The sequence below is a fragment of the Cervus elaphus genome, chromosome 25, assembly GCF_910594005.1.
Source record: "Cervus elaphus chromosome 25, mCerEla1.1, whole genome shotgun sequence".
NCBI classification, from domain to species: Eukaryota; Metazoa; Chordata; class Mammalia; order Artiodactyla; family Cervidae; genus Cervus; species Cervus elaphus.
This window is the reverse complement of record NC_057839.1, coordinates 18,572,592-18,595,595: the sequence shown is the minus strand read 5'-3', so window position 1 is coordinate 18,595,595 and position 23,004 is coordinate 18,572,592. Positions and strand designations below refer to the sequence as shown.

Here is a 23,004-nt window from a genome sequence, read left to right as displayed (position 1 = left end):
GAATACAAGGTGTTCTTTCTCTCTTCTTTCTTCTACTCTCTTTTAATGTCTTGTTTTTGGTGGTGGTGTTGTTAGAGAAATAAGAATACAGTTTGTTCTGTTGCCAAAAGAAGCTGAAAAAACAAAATCAACCACTGTGAATTTGTCAGATGTGTGATCCTGGCTACTAGTGGAAGAGAATTAATAAAAGATAAGAAATAGGAGAAAAATCACACAAAATAATGAATGTCAGATTATTTTATAAAGTATAAATACAAATTTAATGGAATGTTATTTAAGAAGAGACTTGGAAAGCTAAATTTCATTAATTTCACTTATTCTTAAAATATAATTGTTCCTTTGTCTGAATGCCTTAAAACTCCTTAGTTCCTGTATGGTGAGTAGACTGTATCTGGAGTGAAAAATTGGCTTTTCAGACATACTTTTGGCTCTTAAGGTTGTTTTTTTTTTCCCTTGGAAAATGTATAAACAACCTGGCCACACAGATGAACTACTGTGTCTTCAAAACACCTTCCACAGAGTGAAGGACAGAGTCATCTGAGATGCTTGCTAAAATGGAAGGGAGCTCACATTTCTTCTCATCTGTCCTTCTGTCTCCTCCTCTACTGTCTAAGACCATCAGCTGCGTCTGTTCCTGAATGATTTCACTGCTCCAATGTGGTGGTGTAGGAAGAATAATATGTGAGTCTGTGTCCCAACCTCACCCCTGTGGAATGGTGCCACCTAACAAAGTTATTTGTCCTTCCCCGGTCTCAATGTCTCATCCAAAAAGTAGAAGTTTTCCTTCCTACCACCTATCAGAAAGAAAAATTACCAATTGTTCTACAGCCACTGCTTGTTTGGATTAGGAAACTTCCAGCTGTACAGGAGTGGGTCTGGGATTTTAAGAAATCATTTTTCAAAAACTCGTCTCATTTTCAATTTTCCTAAGGCAACTCTAAGAAGCAAAACAATACAAGAAACCTGTACACGTAGAACTGAGCCTGTCCCCATTTACATGGTTTAAATGATCTATTCTGAGAAGGAGAATATAAACTTCTAAGGGTTATCACCTTATTCTTCTTTAAAAGGACACTGTGACCCACATTAAGAAAGTGACTGAGATTAAATAATACCTGGCCAAAAAAAAAAAAAATGTTGTTAACTTTAAATCAGTGCCAACAAAATTCATAGGACATTGAATGTTTTAACTGGGGGCTGAGGAAGGAGAGTGTAATGATGAGGCATTCAGGGAAGAGGGAGTATTTGATGCACATCTCTATCTTCCTCAAAAGGAAGGTTTTATATAACACAAAAACCAGAACAATTTCCTGTGGCCAAAAGTAGTCTCCTATAATCTGTAGGGTAGAGCAGCCATGGGAAATAGTGAGAGAGATGGGGCAGCAGAAGAGAAAAGTGGTGAAGGGAGGAAAAAAAAGGATTTTGTGGTTCCTCTGGACCATTCAGCTGGTAGGTAGCTATGAGTCCTGACAGACGGGAGCTGCATGTCTTCCTATAGCTGCTTGTGTATTGCTCTGGGAAGCTAAGCCCACGGTCTGAAGGATGCCTATCCTGGTGGGTGCAAGTGTTCTCTGGCTCAGGGTATAGAGATACGAACCCCTACCTGGGTCATAGCTTGGCCAAGACACCCTGCCTTGGTGGGGAAGGTTCTTTTTCCATTGGGGTTTACACAGTCAAAAACAAAACCAAAGCTGAGATCAAAGCAGCACAAGCTTTATTCAATGAACAGAGACTAGAGAAGAGAAAACTTAGTTCACAAGTCAACTTCTGGGCCTCATCATGGGAAGGATTTACTTTTAAGGAGTAAGGACAATGCAGGGAGGAGTAAAACTGGTGATGGAGATGCATATGCATGAGTTTTCTGGGAAAGAGACAGAGAGTTCCTGAAAATGGGGTGCAACACCTTTTGTATCCTTTTTTGGTCTATGACTTCTGGCCTTTGGTAAATGTGCCATTTCCTACAATAATGTAGTAAAATCAACATAGAATGAGACTCAAGATCTGTTGGTGGTCAGATTCATTGCCATGGTAGTTTCAGCTGGTTCTATCACAATTTTTTTTTCTCTTCTTATAACTTCTTTGTGTCCAGACCCTGAGACTTAAAGATATAGTTCCTGTTTAAGGGAGGGATTGGCGGGTTTTGAGCAAGGGTCTGGTGGCAATTCTGGTAACAGAAAAGACTGAAAGCTGCCTTTTCTCCACATAAACTCCTCACTCAAATGTCATTTTTCTGGTTCTAGAAACCTTGCCAGCCTAAGCTACTTTCAGACAGGTAACAAAAATTAAAACTTACTGAAGAAAACAAAATTAAGTAGAGGAAAGCTATCAATGATCTGAATGTTTGTGACCCCCTCCAAAATTGATGTGTTGGATATTAACTCCCCAAGGTGATGGTAAAAAGTGGTAGGACCTTTGAGAGATGTGGGGGGCGGGGGTGCTTAGGTCATGTGGGTGAAACTTTCATGAATGGGACTAGTGCTCTTATGAAAGGGATTTCAAAGCAATTCCTAGCCCTTTCTACCATGTGAGGACACAGTGAGAAGACATTGGCTATGAACCCAGAGAGGGAGAAGAGGGCCCTCACCAGAATGAGACCAGGCTGATGCCTTGATCTCAAATTTCCAGCTTCCAGAACTCTGAGAAATGTTTCTGCTGATTATAGCATACTAAGTCTGGTGGTGTTTTGTTACAGCAGCCTAAACAGGCTAAAGCTAAGACCAAGTTAAATATCTAGAGGAGGTGAATCCCTCTGAGAAAGAACTGTTAGGAAAGACACTTGAGAAGTTTCATCAAAAACAAAAAATAAATAAGAGCGCTCAAAAGATTAATTTAGAACACAAGATGATTTTCTACAAATTAAAATTATGATTTTTAAACTTTAAAAGTAAATAGAACAGTATTTACTGTTAGAAAGTAAAGCAGAAGAACACCTGTTGGTAAGAACCAAATTTGTATCCAGGAAAACAAAGTTGGAAATTTGGGGGGTGGTTGGAAATAACCTTCCAATATATAATAAACACAAAAGTGTTTAAATTATGCAGGAAGATACATGACACTGGAAAGTCAGATGAAATAGTGATGGAAGATCCAGACAGAGAAAAGAGAGGAGATGGGAAAGTGATAATTAGGCCAAAAGGCAGATAAAGAGTCCAGAGCCTGATAGGACTCTGACAGAGGCTAGGCATCCCCTTCCATTGTGACAAAGGACTTCAATGTGGAGGTGGTATACCTTGCTAGGATGGAGTAAGCAAACCACCCTTTCCTTCCCAATGATTACAAGTAGAAATCCTGAACAGCAGGCAGAAAGCAACTCTGTGAGGATTCTGAAAAGTAAATAAGAACAAGCAGATAAGGGAGAAAAATCAAAATACAAAGAATACCATTGTGTGTGTGTATGTGTGCCTTTGTAACACAGATTTCTCTCTGCCTTTTTTTAAAACCCTCTTATGCCTCCAGGCATAGACTCTAGAGCAGCTAGAATTTTGGAACTACAGAGGGTGTTAAGAGAAAAATCTGGAGAAAATTTTTCTGGCCTGAGGAGCTCGGGGAAGTAGGTTGAGCAGAGGGGTCACTGCAAGGAGACTCCAGGCACACCCCTGGATTGCCCCCTACATTTTTATTATCCGATCTTTCCCACAGGCAAGTCTCAGTTAGGAAGGTACTTGCAGCAGCTGCTGCCACAGAAATACTTAAATATCTGAGAGAAAATTCTGAGAACAGAGAAAAGGAGTCACTGCTATTCAGAGTATGTGGAGTAGGAAATGCTCATTATTTTTCTCAACCCCTTTTCTCTAGCAGCTTTATGTGAAGGCAGAACCAGTCAAAGGAAACCCCTGACAATCCATGTGGCTAAAACCCCAGCTTTTTAGCCAGAAGACCAGAAAAAGGGGTTGTTGAGTGTTAGGGGGAATCAAGGTGTGAAGAGAAGTAGACAAGGAAGAGACCTAACATAAAGTCCTAAGCTCACTCCAGAGCTAACATTTGAAATGAGGGAAGAATAAACCAGACAATAATGGTGGCAAAACAAAAGGCTTGTTTCCAGACAATAACGACAACAATATTTTTATTATTACCTCAACCATACACCAAGTGGATTAATGACTTACTTGTGAAAAGAAAAACTAACAATTTTTAATATTTTTTATATTCTTAAGTCAATTTTTAAAGATTATTAAATAATAATAATTATTATTACCTCAGAGTTAAAAACAACACAAAAATTTTTTAAAAAAGAAAAAGAATACTATATTGTCCACTTTAAAACTACAACTTCTACAAAGCAAAAACCACCATAAATAAATGAAAAGACAAGTTGCTAACCAGCAGAAGATATTTGCATCATACACAATCAACAATGGCTTTCCAGGTGGCTTCCCAAGTGGCTCAGTGGTAAATAATCTGCCTGCCAATGCAGGAGATACAAGTTAGCTCCTGGGTTGGGAAGATCCCCTGGAGTAGGAAATGGCAACCCACTCCAATATTATTGTCCAGAGAATTCCATGGACAGAGGAGCCTGGTGGGCTACAGTCCATGGGGTCTCAGAGTTCAACAGGACTGAGCACGCACACATGCACACACAAAATCAACAAATACTATTATGCAGAATTTTAAAAATAACTTCAAATCAGTAAGCAAAAAGAGAAGCAATACAATGGAAAAAGTAAATAGGAATGGAAAATGCACAGAAGAGGAAGTCTAAACACAGCCTCCAGAGGAGTCAGGATAATGCAATTTAAAATGGCAATCAGATGTTATTTTTGACTGATAAAAATTAAAGGAACTGAACATATCAGATATGGAGCAACAGGAACCCTCATATACTGCTGTGCTACTGGTAGAAATATATATTCTTAAATCAATTTCTATAGCAATTGAGAAATTTCCTGTAAAGTAGATGAGGTACACCCTACAGCCTAGCAATTCTACCTTCCATAATACACCCTACAAATAGGCTCAAACTTATGCAAAAAAGAAAAAAATAAAGAGCATGAGCAATAATGTACTTTACCACATTATTTGTAATGTTGGAAAATAGGACACCACATAAACATCCTTCAGGAGCACATTAGGAACCCTAGGAATGATGTCATCAACATGGCAGATGACCATCTTTCTCCAAACAAACACCAATTTTGACAATCACCTATTGATAAGAGGCTTGTGGAAGCTTCCTGATGGGCAGGACTGGCTGTAGGGGAATCTGGGTCTTGCTCTGATGGGCTGGGCCATGCTCAATAAATCTTTAATCCAGTTTTCTGTTGATGGAGGGTAGGGGGGAGTCTGTGAACACAGTTTGGCCTGAGGCCAAACTATGGTAGGGGTAATGGAGGTAATGGCAATCTCCTTCAAAAGGACTTATGCCCAGACTGTTGTATTCAGTCCACCTGACAATACAGCAGGCCACTGTTGACCCAGGCCTCCACCAGAGACTCCTTAGGCACTCACAGGCAAGTCTGGCTCAGTCTCTTGTGGGGTCACTGCTCCTTTCTCCTGGGTCCTGGTTTGCACAAGGTTTTGTTTGTGCCCTCCAAGAGTCTGTTTCCCAGTCCTGTGGAAGTTCTGTAATCAAATCCCACTGGCCTTCAAAGTAAAATTCCCTGGGGGTTCACAGTCCCTTAACCAGATCCCTAGATTGGGAAATCTATTGTGGGCCCTAGAACTTTCCCAACAGTGTGAGAATGTCTTTGATATAATTGTTCTCCAGTTTGTGGGGCATCTGCTCAGTGGCTCTATGGTGGGCCTAATGGTGACCTCCTCTAAAAGGACTTATGCCACATGCCTCGCCCCTCAGGTCTGCTGCAGCCAGAGCTCTTGCCCCCCTGGCAGGCAACTGCTGACCTGTGTATCCACAGAAGACACTCAAACACTCAAAGGCAGGTCGGGCTCAGACTCTGTGGGGTCTCTGTGTCCTGGTGTGCACAAGGTTTTGTTTGAGCCCTCTAAGCATCTCTGGTGGGTATGGGGTTTGATTCTAAACACGATTTCGCCCGTCCTACCATCTTGCTGGGGATTCTCCTTTGCCCTTGGACAAGGAGTATCATTTTTGGTGGGATCCAACATTCTCCTGTCGATGGTTGCTCAGCAGCAAGTTGCAATACTGGAGTTCTTGCAGGAGAAAATGAGCACATGTCCTTCTACTAAGATCGTGGCATCTGATCCTATCACTGCATGGCAAATAGATGGGGAAACAATGGAAACAGTGAAAGACTTTATTTTCTTGGGCTCCAAAATCACTGCAGATGATGACTGCAGCCATGAAATTAAAAGATACTTGCTCCTTGGAAGAAAAGCTATGACTAAACTAGACAGCATATTAAAGCAGAGACATTACTTTGCTGACAAAGGTCTGTTTAGTCAAAGCTATGGTTTTTCCAGTCATCATTTATGGATGTGAGATTTGGACTATAAAGAAAGCTGAGTCCTGAAGAATTACAGCACATCTCCCTTCCCAGTGGACAGCATAGCTCAATGTCAGGAAAGACCTCTGCCCACTATTTCTCCCATAAGGAAAGTGAGAGAGTGTAAAGGCCCCTGACTTCTTCAGCTGCACATGATGCTCCCTATGAGGCCCATTTCTCTTTAGCTCCATCCAGCATACTTGGCCATGAACTGTGTGGCCAGGGGACAGTAAGTGACTGGTAGACCAGTAGTCCGAACTGAGAACTGTATGCATCAAGTGGACAAAAATCATACAAGCCATTCTATCATGGATCTCTGGGGCCACCAGCCTGAGAATCCCTCCCTCCTCACCCATGGGCACACTTACTGCCCTGTGTTATTCACCCACACCCCAGCTCCCCAGGCTCACCCTTAAGAATAGTGAGAATGAGCCTTTGCAGACATCTAGTGGCAGAAGCCAGACCAGCTCTGCAGGACTGAGAGAATACACAACCCTATGTATGAATATAGCCTCACTCTCAGGAAAGCAAATGGAGGGTTGTCAGCACCTGGCCAGGCTTTGCAGACATATGATCTTGAGAATTTCCTCTCAAGGGGAAGTAAGAAATATGGAACAAGCATATCCATAGAAAAGAACTGAGAAAACTACACAAGCCCTAAAAAGGCTAAAAATGTACATTTTCTTATCTCTTTCAGATAGGTGTCACCAAGTGACTAAGATCTGATCAGTAAAATGTGTTTGGAAATTTTTGAGTGGGACTTTTATAGATTTCTTTAAGTGGAGACAAATAGCTGAGGGTGATGATCTGTTTTGTCCATACTCCTTTCTTTTGGGCATGAACCATTAGGAATTCATGGAGCTACTTTACTAGCTTTGGAGTATCTACTCTGGAATTCTTTTAGGTGAAAGAGAAGATCTCTACAGGGAAGAAGAAACTCCAATCAAAACTACAGGTCATTGAAATGAAAATTAAAGAAATGAGATATATTTTTTTACCCTCCCTCCCCCTAGGATTAGCCCAAATTAAAGCCTGCAAAATCATTTGATATTGCTGAAGCAATAGATACTCTCAAAATTTCTGGTGGAGGTAAAATGCTACATCTCTTCTTTTTGAAATACAATCTTGAAAATTCCATTAAAATTGAATGCATATAAAACTATTTGATCAAGCTTGCCCACTTTTAGGAAACTCTATTATTTAAAACATCAGTATAAGGATATGTTTTTGAAGATAATACATATCAATTGCAGTGTTAGTCATAGTGGCAAAAACTAGAAATAATGTGAATGTTAATAGAGAAATGGTTACATAAATTTCAAGACCTGCATATTATATAATACCATGCAACAGCTAAATAGTGTATTAGATTAGGGGAAAAAGTGGTCAAGCTTCACAGTAAGGTTTAAAGACTATTCTCAGTGTGTGTGTGTGTGTGTGTGTGTTTAAAAAAAAAAAAAAACGGAGGAGGAAAAATTCCAGCCTCTAGAACTGTGAGAAATAAATTTATACTTTGTGGTAGCTTGTTATTGGCAGTCTTAAGAAACTAATACAATGGCTGAACCTTTCTTTCTGATTCATGCAATTACCAGCATCTTGAAATGCATATAGAATGCTTTTTTTTTCTTGTTTATATTCAAGAAAAATAAGTTGTTTTGGTGGCTTGCTTTGAAAGTTCTTGTTAGAAACTCTATATCAGATATGTCTTTGTAAGCCTTCATTTCTATGTCTATATAAGAAAAAGAAGAGATCATCAAGAAAATAATTTCCAAAAGTTGGATTCTAATGTTCAGCTTCATAGAAAGTTATTATTAAAAATTACCTTTTTGTTGTTCAGTGACTCAGTCATCTGACTATTTTCAACCCCATGGACTGCAGCACACCAGGCTTCCCTGTCCTTCACTGTCTCCCTTAGTTTGCCGGAACACATGTCCACTGAGTTAAGGATGCCATCCAACTATCTCATCCTCTGTTGCCCCCCTTCTCCTCAAAATTACCTTAAAGATTATTTTCTGATTTAGTTCAGTTGGATACAACTATTTAATGTGTGTCCCCTCTATGCCAGGCATTGTGCTTGGGAGTGGGGATATAAGAAGACTCAGTCCCTGCTCTTAAGGAGCTTACAGTCCAGTGGAGAACACAGCCAGTGCTATGACAGGGATAAAAATACAGTAAATTTCCCTTATCCCTGGCTGCACTTTCCATGGCTTCAGTTACCTGAGGTTAACTTCAGTCTGAAAACATTAAATGGAAAATTCCAGGAAAAAAAAAAACACATAAGTTTAAAAGTATATGCCTTTCTGAGTAGCATAATGAAATCTCAAGACATACACTCCATCCAGGCCTGGACATGAAACATCTCATTGTCCAGCGTTTCCCACAGGTTAGTCACTTAGCAGCCATCTTGGTTATCAGATCTATTATTAAGTCAAGAAACCCTTATTTAACTGCTTAATGTCCCTGAAACGTTAGAGTAGTGATGCTGGCAATTTGGATAAGCTGAAGAGAAGCCATAAATTGCTTCTATTATGTGAAAAAGTGAAAGTTCTTGGCTTAATAGGGAAAGAAAAAAGTCATATGCTGAAGTTGCTAAAATCTATGGTAAGAAAGAATCTTTTATTTGTGAAACTGTGAAGAAGGAAAAAGAAGTGTGTGCTAGTTTTGTTGCCACAACCCACACGGCAGAAGTTATGACCACAATGCATGACTGCATGATAAGCTCTTAGTGAAGATGAAAAGATAATTAAACCTGTACACTAAGCTATTTTGAGAGAGATTATACTCATATAACTTCTATTATGCACTATTGGTATAATTGTCCTATTTTATTATCTATTACTGTTAATCTCTTACTGTGCCTAATTTATAAATTAAACTTTATCTTGTTATTTTTCAGTCACCAGTCATGTCCAACTCTTTGTGTCCCCATGGACTGCAGCACGCCAAGCCTCCCTGTCTCTCACCATCTACAAGAGTTTGTCCAAGTTCATGTTCATTGCATCAGTGATGCCATCCAGCCATCTCATATTCTGACACCCTCTTCTCCTTCTGCCCTCAATCTTTTCCAGCATCAGGGATTTTTCCAATGAGTCATTTGTTTGCATCAGATAACCAAAATACTAGAGCTTCAGCATCAGTCCTTCCAGTGAATATTCAGGGTTGATCTCCCTTAAGATTGACTGGTTTGATCTCCTTGCTGTCAAGGGACTTTCAGGAGTCTTCTCCAGCACTACAGTTCAAAGGCATCAATTCTCTGGAGTTCTGCCTTCTTTATGGTTCAGCTCTCATAACCATATGTGACAACTGGTAAGACCATAGCCTTGACTATACAGACTTTTGTCGGCAGAGAAATGTCTCTGCTTTTCAAGACACTGTCTAGGCTTGTCATCGCTTTCATGCCAAGAAGCAGTCGTCTTCTGATTTCATGGCTGCAGTCACCATCCACAGTGAATTTGGAGCCCAAGAAGAAGATATCTGTCACTACTTCCACCTTTTCCCCTTCTATTTGCTATGCGGTAATGGGATCAGATGCCATAATCTTAGTTTCTTTGAATATTTAGTCAAGCCGACTCTTTCACTCTCCTCCTTCACCCTCATCAAGAGGCTCTTGAGTTCCTCTTAGCTTTCTGCTGACAGAGTGGTATCATCTGCATATCTGAGGCTGTTGATATTTCTCCCACATGTCTTGATTCCAGCCTGGCATAAGTAATCCAACCTGGCATTTCTCATGATGTGATCAGCATATAGGTTAAACAAACAGGGTGACAGCAGACAGCCCTGACCTACTCCTTTCTCAATCTTAAACCAATCAATTGTTCCATACAGTGTTCTGTTGCTTTTTGACCTGCACACACTGGTTTCTCAGGAGACAGGTAAGATGGTCTGGTACTCCCACTTCTTTAAGAGCTTTCCACAGTTTGTTATGATCCACACAGTAAAAGGCTTTAGCATATTCAATGAAACAGAGGTAGATGTCTTTCTGGAATTCCCTAGCTTTCTCTACAATCCAGCGAATGTTGGCAATTTGTTCTCTGGTTCCTCTTCCTTTTCTAAACCAGCTTGGACATCTGGAAGTTCTTGGTTCGCATAATGCTGAAGCCTAGCATGCAAGATTTTAAGCATGACCTTATTAGCATGGAAGATGAGAGCAACTGTCCAATGGTTAGCACATTCTTCAGAACCTCCCGATCCACTGGAGAAGCGAATGGCAAACCACCCCAGTATACTTGCCATGAGAACCTCATGAACTGCATAAATGGCCAAAAGGATATGAAACTTTATCATAAGTGCATACAGCCTCTTGATGAGGGTGAAGGAGGAGAGTGAAAGAGTCGGCTTAAGACTGAGTGTATATATACATGTGTGTGTGTATATGTATACATATATATATATATATACATGGAAAAGATATAGTATATGTAAGGTTTGGTACTCTGTGGTTTCGGATAGTGGTTGGCAGACTTTATGTTTTTGGGCTCCAAAATCACTGCAGATGATGACTTCAGCCATGAAATTAAAAGATTCTTGCTCCTTGGAAGAAAAGTTATGACCAACATAGACAGCATATTTAAAAGCAGAGACATTACTTTGCCAACAAAAGTCTGTCTAGTCAAGACTATGGTTTTTCCAGTCATCATGTATGGATATAAGAGTTGGACTATAAAGAAAGCTGAGCACCAAAGAATTGATGCTTTTGAACCTGGTGTTGGAGGAGACTCTTAAGAGTCCTTTGGACTGCAAGGAGATCCAACCAGTCCATCCTAAAGGAAATCAGTCCTGAATATTCATTGGAAGGACTCATGCTGAAGCTGAAGCTCCAATACTTTGGCCACCTGATGCAAAGAACTGACTCATTGGAAAAGACCCTGATGCTGGTAAAGATTAAAGGCAGGAAGAGAAGGGGATGACAGAGGATGAGATGGTTGGATGGCATCACCGACTCAATGGACATGAGTTTGAGTAAACTCCAGGAGTTGGTGATGGACAGGGAGGCCTGGTGTGCTGCAGTCCATGGGGTCACAAAGAGTCAGACACTACTGAGAGACTGAACTGAGCTGAACTGTGGTTTCAGTATCCACTGGCAGTCTACGATCATCTCCTGCAGGTAAGACAAATGACTGTAGTAAGAGGTGGGAGAAGAGCCATTGCAGGGAGAGGAGCTGGGGTTTTTAGGGAAGGTCTCCCCTGAAGAAAGTAATGTCCAGTTTGAACCTCAAAAATAAAGAGTTGATGAGCAAGTGAATGGAGACACATTGAGGGCAAAGGTATTCTAGAGTCAGGGTTGGCATGTGCAACTCCTAGTTATTCCATCACATAACCCTTTCACAGTATGGTAGGAACACAGGATGTACTGGAAGAAATGGTGAGTTAAAGCTAGAGAGTAAGCAGGAATTTGTAAACCGTGTTAAGGTTTTTAGTTATTCTAAGGGCAGCATAAAGCTTTAAAAGGATCTTAAATGTGGTGGTGACATAGTCATATTTTGCCTATAGAAAATAACCCTCAACAGTGTTGAGATGGATTAGAAGAAACAATATGAGAAACAGCAATCTGGACAAAAAGAGGACGAAGCTGTAAAGAGGAAGCTGGAGTGAGGACAAGAAAGATGGGATGGACTGGAGACTGAAAACAGAATTGATTTGGTAATTGGCTGAATGGGAGAGTATGGAGAAAAGGGTCAAGTTTCCGACTTGGGCATCAGCATGGAGAGTGAAATCATTCACTGAGATGAGGAATGCAGAAGAAAGTTTAGGAAAGAAATAATATGTTCCATTTTGGGTGTGGCGAATTTTATTTCCCTTTGAGACAGACAAGTGAAAATGTCTGATACAAGGAAAGGAAAGGAAAATGTATATAACTCTCAAAGAAAACTGGGCTATAGATTCAGTTTAGAAATCATCGGTATACAAAGGCCTGGTAGGAAATGATGTTTCCCAGGAAAAATGCATAAAGTGCTGGGGTTGATGGATGGGGTCAGAAGGCACAGGAAATAAGCCTTAGGAACACCTGGCCAGGAAGAGATTGGGAAGACATGAAGAAGGGAGGCCGGGAAGGCCAGAGGAAAACCAGGAGAGTACTGCACTGTGAAGAGACAAGTGTTCTCAGGAAGGAGGAAATAGACCACAGCACAGACTGGTTCCAGGAGGTCACCTTAAATGAGAGTTGAATAGTGTTTATTGGATTTAGCAAGAAGGCATGCAGGGTTCCCCAGGTGGCTCAGATGGTAAAGTACCTGCCTGCCAAGGCAGGAGATCAGGAGACGCAGGTTTGATCCCTGGGTTGGGAAGATCCATTGGAGAAGGAAATGGCAACCCACTCCAGTATTCTTGCCTGGAGAATCCCCTGGACAGAGGAGCCTAATGGGCTACAGTCCATGGGATCACAGAGAGTCAGACACAGCTGAACAACTGAGACTTTCATTTTCATTGCCTCGATGCCCTGACAAGAGCAGGTTTAGAGGAGAACTAGGGACAGAAGTCAGATTGCTGTGGAAGGAGCAGTGAAAGAGAGGGGAAACCAAGAGGCAGCAGGTTCAGCTTTAACAAGGGCGAAGGGCAGCTTGGTGCCGATTATAGAGGCCAGAGAAGTTTGTAGTTTTGCTGGTAGATCCAGGTGGCAGCTGCATTTGTACATGAGGAAACCAAGTCACAGTGAAGTGATGGTGAATATTCAACTCAAAAGAGGCATGTTAAGTATTGCGTTGCATTAAAATATTAATGTTCCCTCTGTGTTGCTTAAAATACCATTTTTTGAACCAGTGAGTCAGTCAAGATTGTTAAGCACAAGAAAAAGTGCTTATTTTCTTTCAAGGAGCTTCAATTCTAGGCAAAGAGAGAAGGCAAAATGATGAGAATTCAAAGATGACAGAAACAGGTCTACAAACTTTTTAGAGGGAAGATGATACTAAACTGTGCAGAAAATAAGAATGAGGATGATCAGATTTCAATAATGGTTGGTGTGTGTTACCTGGAATCAAGTAGAAACAGTCTGCAAACAATTTATATTAATAATTGTGAAAATACAACATGGTGCTTCAGAGGTTCTCAGGGGGCAATATCTCAAAGGGCCAGCAGGTGGAGATAATATGACAAAAGATGTCTGTCAGACTAGTGGCTTGTCATGATCACCAACATATGGGAGTGACATGATAAAAGATTAGCTGGATGGGAGTGTACCAACAAGTGTGCTTCTGAAAAAAGGTGACCCTCCTCACTTTCCAGCAGGTTTCCTTTTCTTTTTTGAAATACATGACACAGTTGTTGTTTTGAACTGAATAATTATGAATGTTTGCTTTTTTAATTTATCCCAAATTTTTGAAATGTGGTTACACTGTTTTTCTAATGAACAATAAGTGTATAAATTTTAAAAGGTGGAAATGCAATGAGGCATGTCCCCAACACACTCTGTTTCTAGAGATTAATTCAGGATTAAAATGTGGTATTAAGATGTGTTTATATTGAAACTATAAAATTTCTGGAAGAAAGCATAGGTGGTAAACACCTTGACATTGGTCCTAGTGGTAGTTTTTAATTTGACTCCAAAGGCAAGGGCGACAAAAGCAAACAAAAATAAACAAGTGGGACTACACTGAACTAAAAGGCTTCTGCACAGCGGAGGAAATCTTCAACAAAATGAAAAGCAACCTACGGCATGGGAGAGAATATTTACAAATCATATATCCTATAAGGAACTAAAAATATATAAAGAATTCATACAACTTAATAACAAAAAAATAAGCATTTTGATTAAACAATGGACAAAGGCTCTGAATAGACATTTTTCAAAAAGAAGACAGAGGTGGCCAACAAGCACATGACAAGATGCTCAGCTTTACTAGTCACTAGGGAATGCAAATCAAAACCACAGTGAGATATCACCTCATACCTGTCAGAATGGTTACTGTCAAGAATAGAAGAAATGATAGGTATCAACAAAGATATGGAGAAAAGGGAACCCTCGTGCACTATTGGTGGGAATGTAAATTAATCCAAGAACTATGGAAAACACACAGCAGTTCCTTTAAAAACTAAAGATAGAACTACTTTATGACTCAGAAATTCTACTGCTGAGCATTTATCTGAAGAAAACAAAAACACTAATTTGAAAAGATGTATGCAATCACTTGTTCATTTACAGCATTATTCCCAATAGTCCAGATACGGAATCAAACTAAGTGTCCATCTTTGGATGAATGAATAAAGAAGATGTAATATATACACACACATGATGGAAAACTGCTCAGGCATTAAAAAAAAAAAAAAAGAATGAAATGTTGCCATTTGCAAGAAATGGATGGGCCTAGAGGGTATTATGCTAAATGAAATGTCAGACAAAGACAAATACCATATGATTTCACTTACATATGCAATGTAGATAAGAAAACAAACATAAAGCAAACTCTTAATACAGAGAATAGAATGATGGCTGCCAGAGGGGAGGGGTGTTGGAGGGGTGAGCAAAATGGGTGAAGGGGACCAAGGTACAAGCTTTCAGTCATAACATAAGCCATGGGATTGTAATGTATAGCATGGCGACTATGGTCAGTAATATTGTATAGCATATTTGTAACTTTGTATGGTGATAGAGGGAAACTAGACTTATTGTGATGATCATTTTGCAGCACATACAAATACCAAATCATTATACTGTACATCTGAAATTAATATGTCAATTCTACCTCAATTAAAAGAAATGATATACTATGTCAAAAAAGATTTTTTTATAAATATATGTGCTCAGTAGCTCAGTGGGGTCTGACTCTTTGCAACGCCAGACTGCAGCCCACCAGGCTCCCCTTTCCATGGGATTCTCCAGGCAAGAATACTGGAGTGGGTTGCCATTTCCTCCTTCAGGGGATCTTCACAACCCAGGAATCAAACCCATGTCTCCTTCATTGACAGGCGGATTCTTTACCACTTAGCCATCTGGGAAGCCCTTATAAATGTATCACATTTATCAATTTGTTAGATACTTAACTAATATTTGCCAAGCAATGAAAAATTTCTCTATTACAATTACGGGAACACACATACTCAAAGCAATTTTGTGTTGGATTTTGCATAAAATTTAGTGAACTTCTTAAAAACTTTTTTTCTTTGATTTTTGGAAAAAAACAATAGAAACAAACTTCTTTAGGATTTGTGTCCTGCGTGTCTCTGCCAATGAACAGTTACACTATAGTGCTATTATCAGCTAGTAAGGCCTGGGACACGTACATGGATCCAAACTACCTGTGGCAAGGCCCCAAAGATATTGCCGGCTCTGGAGCCAATGTTGTGGCTGGAGCAGTCCTACTGGTGCTTATTATAATTACAAGATGGACTTCAACATAAACCCCCAGGGAACTATGAGAAGTGGTTTATTACTCACAAGTACTAGAAGATACAGAACACAACCCAGGGCCATACAGTGAGATCAAGGGGAGAGAGTGGGGGAAGTCTGTGGACCTGGGGCTCCGCCTTTATTGGGGTACAAGGGTGGAATGCCTAGAGTCTTCATGATTTCATTCTTTATTGGTTAATTTAAAACCTAAGGGTGAGAATTAGGGAATGGGAAGGGAAAAGTGGGGTCAACTAAGTGGTCAGTTATCCAAGTTACCCAGGGTTTTCTAGCAGGGCAACTTCTTGGGTGGAGGCTGGTTCCTTGACTAGTTGTTTTACTAGTAGCTGTGACATATAGCTGGCAATGTGTATTCCAGACAGATGTCTTTGAAATGGATGCCTTAATAATCAGCAGCTTCACATCAGGGGTTTACACTACAGGGCATTTGTTCAAGAGGATTTTTTTTTATTTTTTGGTCTGTTTAGTTTTATTTTGTTACTTGTTTCTTTCTTTATCTAAATAGTTTTCATACAATTTAGTATTAGGTAGGTAGAAGGACTGATGCTGAAGCTGAAACTCCAATACTTTGGCCACGTCATGCGAACAGTTGACTCATTGGAAAAGACCCTGATGCTGGGAGGGATTGGGGGCAGGAAGAGAAGGGGACGACAGAGGATGAGATGGCTGGATGACATCACTGACTAGATGGACATGAGTTTGAGTGAACTCCAGGAGTTGGTGATGGACAGGGAGGCCTGGCGTGCTACGATTCACGGGGTCGCAAAGAGTCGGACACGACTGAGCGACTGAACTGAACTGAACTGAGCTAGAACTGCAATCGGCCTTATAAAAGCTTGAAAGGCTGATGAATGTAAATGTACTTTTATTGGTTTGTTGGTTGGTTGGATGGATGGGTGTTTGGGGGCTGGTGTGTTGATTTTGCCTGAAATCGGTTTTTAGATTTACAGGAATATTTTAAATGAGCCACTTGTATGTACCATTTGAAGAATTTCAAGAGCTATCCTAATTTAATGCTAAAAAGAGTCAGGCAAATTATTGCCTGAATGATGTTATGAGTGAAAAGGTAACTTACCAACAAAAGCACTCCCAAAAGAGATAACATTATTTTAGGATAAAATAAGTTTTATGGATTAATTTTCCAGTATCCCCTTTGTTTGGAGGAGCAAGACACATCTCTTGTATAATATTTCTAAACCTGGACTTCTTGAGAATCTTCTCATTAGAAGCTTTCCCATGAAAAGTAGATCCAGGGAAAGTTTTAGGAAGAGACAAAAGATTTCACTCATTAAGAGCAATTCCAAGGACTAACAGTTACAATTGTAACAAATCTCCCTAACCATGCTGTTACTCAGTCACTCAGTGTCCAACTCTTTACGATCCCATGGCCTGCAGCACGCCAGGCTTCCCTCTCCTTCACTGTCTCCCTGAGTTTGCTCAAACTCATGTCCATTGAGTCAGTGATGACATCCAACCATCTCGTCCTCTGTTGCCCCCTTCTCCTGCCTTCAATATTTCCAACATCAGTGTCTTTTTCAATGAGTCAGCTCTTCACATCAGGTGGCCAAAGTGTTGGAGCTTCAGCTTCAGCATAGGTCCTTCCAATGAACATTCAGGATTGATTTCATTTAGGATGAACTGGTTTGATCTTCTTGCAGTCCAAGGGACTCTCAAGAGTCTTCTCCAGCACCGCAGTTCAAAAAGCACCAATTCTTCAGCGCTCAGCCTTCTTTATGGTCCAACACTCACATCCATACATGACCACTGGAAAACCATAGCTTTCACTATCCAGATCTTTATCAGCAAAGTGATGTCTCTGCTTCTTAATACACTATCTAGGTTTGTCATAGCTTTTCTTCCAAGGATCAAGCATCTTTTATTTTCATGACTGCAATCACTGTCTGCAGAGATTTTGGATCCCCCCAAAATAAAATCTATCACTGTTTACACTTTTACCCCATCTATTTGCCTTGAAGTGATGGCTTCAGATGCCTTGACCTTAGTTTTTTGAATGTTGATTTTTAAGCCAGCTTTTTCATTCTCCTCTTTCACCTTCATCAAAAGGCTGTTCAGTTCCTCTTCATATTCTGCCATAAGGGTGGTGTCATCTGCCTATCTCAGGTTGTTGATATTTCTCCTGCCAATCTTGATTCCAGCTTGTAACTCATCCAGAATGACATTTCACATGACGTACTCGGCATGTAAGTTAAATAAGCAGGGTGACAACATACAGTCTTGATGTACTCCTTTCCCAATTTGGAACCAATCCATTGTTTCATGTCTGGTTCTAATTGTTGCCTTCATGGCCTGCATACAGGTTTCTCAGGGGACAGGTAAGGTGGTCTTTTATTCCCATCTCTTTAAGAATTTTCCACAGTTTGCTGTGATCCACACAGTCAAAGACTTTAGCATAGTCAATGAAGCAGAAATAGATTTTTTTCTTTTTTGGAGTTCCCTTGTTTTTTCTATGATCCAACAGATGTTGGCAATTTGATCTCTGGTTCCCCTGCCTTTTGTAAGTCCAGCTACAGAGAAGGTCTTAATGACCCAGATAACCACGATGGTGTGGTCACTCACTGAGAGCCAGACATCCTGGAGTGTGAAGTGGGCCTTAGGAAGCATTACCACAAACAAAGCTGGTGGAGGTGATGGAATTTCAGCTGAGCTATTTCAAATCCTAAGAGATGGTGCTATTAGCTGCACTCAGTATGCCAGCAAATTTGGAAAACTCAGCAGTGGCCACAAGACTGGAAAAGGTCAGTTTTCATTCCAATCCCAAAGAAGGGCAATGCCAAAGAATGTTCAAATTATGGTACAATTGCTAACCTTACCACCTGACAAAGTCTTTCATAGCACGCACGTGTGCATGTGCATGAGGTTGTGTCTGACGCTTTGCGACCCTATGGACTGTATCTCACTAGTCTCCTCTTTCCCTGGGATTTTCCAGCCAAGAATACTGAAGTGGTTTGCCATTTCCTACTCAGTCGCATATCTAATCTGGTGTTTAACTTCAAAAGCTCTTTGACTACTATGAAAGGAAAATAAAAGTGGCATTGATATTGCTAAGAAAGCTTTCTAAAATGGATCCAGGAGGCCCTTGAGGAAGTGTGACTTACACACATCTCAGGCCAGACAAAATCTGAAATTTGACCACTTATTTTCTTAACACTGGCATTTAGAACCTCTGCCCAGTGTTCCAGAAACTCAAGATACTTATTGGACCTTTACCCTAAAATAAAATTCATAATGGCCTATCTACTGATTGGATTTTACCTTAAATAACTAATGATAGCCTATACCTTAAGGAAAAATATTTCTTCTCTGCATCAATCAGAATCTTTGCCAGACAGCTTTAACTACCTTATGGCTTTTGTCATTATAAGCCCCTGACTCCTTCTCTTTCCCAGAATACTCTCCTAGTTTTACCCAAATATATATGTGTGTCTTTCGAATTGCAGTTCTTAACATCCCAAATAAAGCTCTTTGTTCTTTGCAGCCTCACAAAATTGCAGTAACTGATTACTGTTCAACACTGTAAATATAGTATGAAATGTCATGTTCTATGCAGTGGAAGGGGAAAAAGAGAATGTGCACCTTGCAAACTTTTTTAGCTAAAACGGGAGCACAGACTAATATCTGGATCAGCTGTTAGTTCAGCTCTGCTTGATCAAACACAGCAATTACACGGAACTGGGGTAATGAGGCTACTGCCAGCCAACTGGTGGACATTATGTTACATCTAGATGCTAAAGAAAGTGGAATTATCATACCAAACCACATTCAAGTTAGAGCGTGGCTTGCTTTTTACTAATTTAATGAATTACTTTAGTCTTTTAGTTTCCTGTGATTTTTTTTTTTAAGTGTCCTGTGATCTTAATTCTTAGCTACTGTCTACTCTGTAAGAATGTCCTGGGACAGAATATTTTCATCTTTGAAATCACTACAAAAACAGATAAGACCCAAGAAATCATGTTCAACTGACTCCCACTGTCAATGATAGGTTAAAAACAGTTATCTTCAACCCTCTAGTTTTACCATTTACATTTCACTTGTCAGCATCTCAGTGAATATTTTCTTCTCAAGCCAGAGGGGTAAAAAACAAAATTCTTTTTAAGAATAAATTGCCCCAGTATTCAGTATCATCACCACCAAAATGTTTGGTTTCTATTTGTCATTTGAAGAAGGTAACACTCTGTTATTTTCATCCTACTATTTAGCTGAAATATTGGCATCTCTGCACTGTGTAGATGAAGCAATTCCCAGAAGAATTCAGTTGAAAGAGTATTTTTGTTTTATTTCATCAGATGAATGCTTTGGGCTACGGATTTTGAGAATATTAACACAAAACCATTTTCTAAACCACCCCAAGTTTTGTTTAAATGTGCTTTAAATGTTATATTCTGTGGAAACTTAAGATCTCTTGAGGGAAGGAAACAATCAAAGCAGTCTAATTCTATACCATTTGATCAAGGGATTAATTACTTGTATTTAAAATTCTCAATAATTAAATGGCAAGGGAAACTTGCAGCCATTTAGAAGTCAGCTGGCAGGGAAGCCACAGCTGGGGAATTTACAGAGTGTCAAGAGGTTTCAGGAGTAGAAACAGCTGCAATGCCTTTTTAATAGTGGAGCTGAATAACACCAGAAGAGTCTCATTCTATGCAATGAGAGGTATAATTCCCAAATTTTAAAATATAATCCATGGTTTGAACATTTGTGCAGAACCACTAATAGGACATTAAATGAATGGCACATTAGAACTAACAACATGAATTATAATAATAATTTCTAATGCTTATTTAGTACTTATAATTTTTAGGTGCTATTGTAAGCTTGTGCACATTCTCTCTCCCCTCTCTTTCTCTTTCTCTCCTTTTCTCTCCCTCCCTCTCCCCCTCTTATCCTCTACCTCTATATATAATTCATTTCCACAACACCCTTATAAAGCAGTTACTAGTATTACATCTGTTTCTTTTCTTTTTCAATTTGAAGTATAACATGCACAAAGAAAAATTAGTTTACAGGACCTCCCTGGCAGTCTAATGGTGAAGACTTTGCTTCCAATGCAGTTGGTGAGTGTTTGATTCCTGATGGGGGAGCTAAGACCCCGCATGCCTTGTGGCCAAAAAGCCAAAACATAAAACAGGAGCAACATTGTAACAAAGTTAGTGAAGACTTTTAAAAAGGTCCCATCAAAAAAAAAATATTTAAATAAAAGAAAAATGAGTTTAGACAGATGTGTGCAAAATACAGAACAGTCCATCATCGCAAAACTTTTCCTGATGCCCTCTTTGAAAAAGTCATCTTTTCCTGAACCATCTCCAGAGTCAGCCACTCTTCTGACTTCTATCACTATTCTTTAGTTAACCCTGTTTTAGAACTATATATAAATGGAGTGATATGATATGTGCTCTTTTGTGTCTGGCTTCTTTTGCTCAGAATAATGGTTTTGAGATTCATCCATTTAGTAATATACATAACTAGTGAATTGTCATGTGAATATACCACAATTTGTTTTCCCATTTTCTTATTGATAGGCATTTGTGTTATTTCCAGTTTTGAGTTACTGTGAACAAAACTGCTGTCAATAATCTTGTACAGATCTTTTCATGAACATATGATTTCAGTTCTCTTGCACTGAAATTAGAATTGTTGGGCCATAGGTTAGGTGTTTTATTTTATAGGACCTACCAGATATTTTCCCAAAGTGATTGTATCATTTAACATTCCCACCAATATTGTATTCTGCAGTTTTGCAAAATATTGATTTTCGCAATATTTGATTTTATTATCCTTTAAAATGTAACCATGCTTGTAGGTATGCAGTGATACCATATTTTGCTTTCAATTTTTATTTCCCTGATAAATAATGATATGGAACACATTTTCATTTGCTTACTGGTCATTTGTAGTCGTCCTTTGTGAAGTGCCTGTTGCTTGCCTGTTTATAATTGAGGCTGTTTGTATTATTATCACTGAATGGTGGGAATTACTTCATATTGTAAATACAAGCCCTTGGCCAGTGATATGTGTGTCAATAATTTCTTCCTGTGGGTGTTTAGCTTTTCACTATGTTAATGGAGGGTTTTAATGAGTAAAAGTTTTGTATTTTGAGGAGGCCTAACTTGTCTTTTGGAGAAGGCAATGGCAGCCCACTCCGGTACTCTTGCCTGGAAAATTCCATGGATGGAGGAGCCTGGTGGGCTGCAGTCAATGGGGTCGCTACGAGTGGGACACGACTGAGCGATTTCACTTTCACTTTTCACTTTCACGCATTGGAGGAGGAAATGGCAACCCACTCCAGTGTTCCTTCCTGGAGAATCCCAGGGACGGGGGAGCCTGGTGGGCTGCCGTCTATGGGGTCGCACAGAGTCGGACACAACTGAAGCGACTTAGCAGCAGCAGCAACTTGTCTTTCATCTTTTCTTTCAGGGTGAACGCTTGTGGTATTCTGTATGAGAAGACTTGCTCTACACCAAGGTAAGGAAGATATTCTCCTATGTTTCATTCTAGAAACTTTATAGATTTAACTTTTATGTTTTGGTTTATGATTGATCTTGACTTATTTTTTTTCTTTTTTAAGTATGTTGCAAGACAGGTGTCAAGGTTTATCTAATTTTTTTATATAGAGGTTCAGTGATTCAATTGTCATTTAGCAAGAAAAAACCCTTTCCTTGCCTCCATTGCTTTCATGTCTTATTCTAAAACTAACAATGGAAACAATCTCAAAAAAAAAAAAAAAGAAACAATTTAGCTGTGGTATGGGTTCTATTACAAGATTTCCTATTCTGTTCCATTGATCTATCTGTCTATCCATGCTGACAGTTTTCTTCTAGGACTTTAACAATGTAGTTGCAATGTCTTCTGGCTTGCATTATATCTGATGAAAAGTACAGATCATTCTCATTTTTCATATACATATGTACACCATCTTCACAATCGTTTTCTCTAGTATTTTTTTTTAATTTTTTTATTAGTTGGAGGCTACTTACTTCACAACATTTCAGTGGGTTTTGTCATACATTGATATGAATCAGCCATAGATTTACACTTATTCCCCATCCCGATCCCCCCTCCCATCTCATTTTCCCCTTTATCTTTGAATTTTACCAATTTGACTATAATGAACCTAGAGGGTTTTCCTTGTGTTTAACCTTAAATTCTTGGGATTTGTTAAGGGTCTTGGCTGTGGGTTGATAATTTTTTTATCAATTTGGGGGAATTTTGATCATTATTTTTTCAAATTCTTTTTCAGGAAAATTTTCATTT

The 23,004-nt window shown here is 39.5% G+C and overlaps 1 protein-coding gene across 1 annotated transcript in view; it reads left to right on the top strand.

The window, feature by feature from the left end:
• RNF180 (ring finger protein 180) overlaps positions 1–23,004 on the top strand; it is a 450,665-nt gene that overhangs the window by 92,335 nt on the left and 335,326 nt on the right. Inside the window, exon 2 of the mRNA XM_043887817.1 lies at positions 22,168–22,215. The gene's annotated coding sequence lies outside the window, so the exon portion shown is untranslated. The remainder of the gene's footprint in view (positions 1–22,167; positions 22,216–23,004) is intronic.